Raw genomic sequence first — 5,360 nt, 5'->3', positions numbered from 1 at the left:
CTCCTCACTGCCTAACTCTTCATCACTATCAGGAATTATACGATTTTGGCTCATTTTATCTGCTTCGAAAATCACCTTTTCATTTTTCAGTCATTCCATGTATTCACTATTCGGAGGTTAGATTTTCTTCCTTGCTATTCTGTTGAATAGGTGATGCGCATGCGCGTCATGCGTTATTTCGGGTTTTAGTCGAGTGTGGGTAGGCGCTCGAAACCCGCTACTTTCCAGTTGACTATAGTCAACTGAAACCCATGCGGTTACACGCACGTATCATATAAATAGCTATTTCGGACTTAGTTTTGAGGCTTTCGTGGCCATTATTAATGACATTATTGGCTTCCGGATGGATGCCGCGTTTGGTTTCGGACTTTTTGGATCACACCGTTGGTCGATATAGCATAAAAAATCCGCATCTTAAATTTGAACGATTACAAAGGTTCCATTCGGAATCAAAAAACTAAGAGTGAACTGAACGATTCCACATGGGATCCGAATCATGAAGAAGATCTAAAACCTCTCTTAGCACTGTTTTTCAACGACAATGGAAACCTCTGTTGAAAACTTTACGCGTTTAGACACCTATCACATTTCTGAGGACTGTTGAGCCCTTTACGATCAATCCACCGTAAATCCAATGTACGGGCATAATACAGATCCTGTGTAATATCCACGTAGGTCGTAAAAATAACACCCCTCCCACCGTTTTTCTTCTAGGAAAAAATACATCTCCGTACCTCCATACGGTATTGCGGCAGAGTATCAGGGATGGGAATGGAGGGGATTGTTTTTATGAGTCTGCATAAGCTGGATACGTTTACAGCTTTCGCTTTTATCCGGAGGGGAAGAGAAATGGAATTGTGATAATTTGAGTAATGGCAGGGCTTCAGGTGGGAGCGGAAGAGGAGACATCCTTGGGATTTTGATCATTATTTTCATGTTATGAGAGTGGTAATATGGAAGATAGTTATTCATTTTGAGAAGATGTTTCGGGATTATCATTGTGGAAATCAGGGCTTCACCGAGGGTCTTAGAATATTAAATATCTGAGCTGGGTCTCAATGGAACTTGGATACGGGAAGACAGGGAGTGAATAAACTTTAGTTTGTCACAGGATTTTCCCCGGATATTTCATAAGATGGAGAAACCCGGTCGCTTATACTGCGGAGCACAATAGGAAATTTTTTCCCACCATTATTTATTTGGAAATTCTCTGCACGTGGGGGAATTCATAGAGAACTTCATGTGCTAGCGCCATAAACAAAGCGCAATTCACACCCTCGTGATAAATTATGGTGCAGCACCATAATTCTTCTGCTTGCGCCTCGTTTATGGTGCGGGCACATGAGCATTCCAGGAATTTCCCCCGTAGTAGAAATTTCGAGAAGCTCTGCGTTCTTGGCTGGGGCTGCGGCATTCACGCATGGCGCTATTTCTCAATTTCTTATTTCCCATTCTCATTTGATAACAATTAGTTTAGAGTGATTATGAAATTCTACACTGATAGAACGGATTAATTGTTGTTAACGAATGGATTTTGGTTGGAGGTTAGGGTCTATTCGGTCTCACCAAATGTTCATTCGTTAATAGTTAACGAATGTATATTTGAAGAGCCTTGTTTGACTTGACTTTCGCCATTCAAGTGAACCATTCGTTAACTAATAACGAATATTCATTTGGTCATATTCAACTCTACCATTCGTTAATAGTTAACGAATCTCGTTTGGAATAAATGAATCATTCTATCAGTGTAAGGGGACTCAAAAGGCCGTTGAAAAAAAAAATCGGCGTTGAACCTGCAAATTTTTTCCAAGAGTTCTATTCAGATTGTACGAAATCTCTTCATTGAAAAATCACATTTATGTCATCAGGCCCGATTAAACGCGATTCTAACCTCGTTTCGCTCGGTTAGATCGTGGTTCGGGCCCAATAACATAAAATATCGTATGTCACACGGCAATAAAAGCATTATCCGCAAAATCCGAGCCGAAGGCGAGGATTATAATCACATTCGTCAGATAATACTTTTATCGCCTGATGACATAATATACTATTTCCATACATTTCATTTTTTTAATGAGACAATTGATAGAAGCAGTACATTGTAGTGCATTTATCCAGACAAAATAAGGGGAAATTCTGAAAAATCCGGTAATTATACTTCTGACGTTAAAGTAGTACAACTTTAATTTTAAAGATTCAAATCCGAAATAAATTCTAAACGGAAGTTAATCTGAGTAGAAACACTCTAGTTAAGTATGCTCTCACACTGTAGTCTAGCATCATTGATAATAATTAATTTAAACGTGCCAAAATAACAGTCCTATGATAAATAAACATTTCGACGTTAAGGAGAAGATTAAAATTTAGCAAACAATCTTGAAAACCCAGAAAAAAAATTCTATGCCTATTATGAAAATTACGGTCAGTATCTATTTTTTGTATTGAATAATTGATATTTTTGAGTACTTCGAAATGACGGATTATGTGAAAGTAGCAGCATTGCGTTGGTTGAACACGTCCATGCCATGTGAAGAGTGAAATATTTTCGAAACGCACAGGGGTGCCACTAATCATTACCATGTATCGCACCCTCTTTTTTATCACTCAGTTCGTGAGCAATGATTGATGATTACCTGAGGGAAAAACATTTTCAATGATGAATGATTATTATTTTCGGAATTACAAATTTCTTTTTTCCCGTTACACTTAACGACTCAATTGGAGTCTATTCATACTACTTCAAGGCTTTAGTCAGACAGATTGCAGTTCTCTAGTAGAAATTTCATGGCGTTCAATGTTATAGGTATAAGCACTTTGACTCAATGTCCCAGAATTCGATCAAGTCGATCAATTTCTACTAGGGTGTTCAACTGTAGCAAATAGGATTATTTCTGGAAGTTTCATCCGAAGAGCCAGTCATTTGTGAAATCAGTGTGCCACTCAGGACTGAAGTCGTATGAAATCAGTTGAAATCCAGTAAAATCAATGAAACCCTAGGATGTCATCGATTTCAGGCGATTTCAATTGAAATCACTTGTAATCAGTGAAATCTCACGAAATCATGAAATCAGAAACTCATAAGACCCCTTCGAATACATAAAAGAGAAAGAAACTTTCGACTTATTTGTTATTATTTTTAGTCAAAAATTCCCGAACCTCAACTTATGCGGCCATTGGTCAATATTGCCAAACAATTTCCCCCTCTGTGGTTACTAAGAAAGGTTTAGAAATAGCTGAAAAGATATATAAAGAAATTATTAAATGTTTCTAATTCCAAAGTTCGTGCATTACTGATCAGGGCGGAGAGTTCATTTCGTTTAGTTGAATGTATGAAATGTATGTTGTTCTCTATTTTATTGAATAAATAGATAATTTATCGGCTGAATGGAAAACAAATTGTTTGATTCTTATGGCTTCACCTTGATGGTTTCATCCCTACATTCACCCCCTTTGTAACTCTCATGCGTGAGCTTTCTTGTAGTAATATGCTGCATTTCTTTTCCGCTGGGTTCTATCCTCATTCCCTCTTATTCTACCAAATAGATGAAATCGAAAATTTGAAATCACTTGAAATCGTCTGAAATCGCGAAATCACTAAAAAATTCCCAGGCAATGACATGAAATCAATGATTGCACGAAATTATGCTAATCTCTTCGAAAGTACATGAAATCAGCAATCACTATGTGACCGGATTTCCAAATGAATGGCCTGTCGTTTTCATCTAGTTAAAAAAAATTTTAAATAGCTTTCTATCTGTTGTCGGAAATTTCGCAGTCTATACATTCGTTTTTCCCGAAAATACTACACTTTCATTGGTCAAAATGCAAGTGAAGAAGATAATCCGGCAAATACCACTCGTGCTTGTAATTCCATCGCATATTTTTAAAAAAATAGTCGACACTTGGTTTGTTGTCCAACGGGGCTATAGAAAAATGACAGATGATTTTGAAACACTTGTGGCACTACTACTGAACGCACCCGGAGAAAAACTTCCGGACAAGTTATAACGAAAAAATCGTGCAATCCTCTTTAATTCGATATTTTTCACGTGAATACACGGAAAAAATGCGGATCGGAAAATAAATTTTGTCTCTTGAGTTCTGGAAATTGTACGGATCGAAATGTAATTTTTACGTGTTAAAACGTAACAGATCATAAAAGTTCACGGGGAGACCAGTGTTTCTACGAAGCAATAGTTATACGTTACAATTACGTCAAACAACGTAATTTTTACGTGCTAACCAGCTTCTCTGCAGCGTTTTTCTCCCCGCATCTGTCAATTTGAAATGAATTGAAAATTCACATGAGTTGCGGAATCCGCCTTATTTCCATTTGAAATTATTTAAATTCATTTGAATTCTACCGTAAACTCCAAATCTTATGACCCTTTTTCAACTTTCCGGCCCAAAGGGAGGGAGTTATTCTCAAATGAGATCAACATCTTCCTCTTGAAAATTATTATACTGTTCGAAAAAATTGAAATTTCGTAAACCGTTCAATAAGAATTATTAATACACGGAGAGAAATGTTCAATCAAAATTACGGAACTTACAATTCGCTCATCGATTACGGAATCGACTCAGAAAATTTAAGTGACGGTATCGTAATTTTTCACAGGAGATTCAGATAAAAATTACGGAACGCTCTAGAAAAATTCCGTTACAGTTCCGTAAAATTTTCTACAACCACATTTCGCTTCGGAATTACGGAAAAGATAGGTAATTTTTATTGAATATTTCTCTTTGTGTAGAGCGATATTGAATTCCATTTTGGGTGCAGAAAATTGTGAGATTTCAAATTTAACTGTAAATTCAATAAAATTCCAAATATTTTGTTACGTCAAGAATGGGTTACTTGACACAACTTTATTAAATTAAAATTCAATATACTGAACCAAAGAAACAAGATTAAATTCAAAGATCGTCTCGAAATTAAGGAATAGAATTCAAGCACAAAACCCATTTACAAAGGTCCCCTTTTACTTCAATTTTCTAAACCCCAAAAGTATTTGGAATCAAAGGTTGGAAAGGTTCACTTGGAGTAAAATGAAAAGAATTTTGAATAACTTTAAAGTGACTCAATAGAGTCTATATTTTAACAAAACAAGTAGAAAAGTATAACTACAACATTCGACTTACATTCACTGCTCTGCTTTCAGTCGTAAAGTATTTTGTATGTGGTTAAAAGTAATGCCGCACTGAATTTAAGACGTTGGATTAAATTCTTTATTTAAATGAATCAAATAATTAAAAATGTCACAAGACTTGGGATTTCAGAAAATAATTTAGTTACGAAAGACTAAAATGGAAATTAAATAGTCATCCAAGACTATATGAAAATTAAAGGTCGCGAAAAACCC

This window comes from Diachasma alloeum, unplaced genomic scaffold, assembly GCF_001412515.2.
Source record: "Diachasma alloeum isolate Michigan unplaced genomic scaffold, Dall2.0 Dall_scaffold_00197, whole genome shotgun sequence".
Classification (NCBI taxonomy): Eukaryota; Metazoa; Arthropoda; class Insecta; order Hymenoptera; family Braconidae; genus Diachasma; species Diachasma alloeum.
This window is presented reverse-complemented; position numbering follows the sequence as displayed.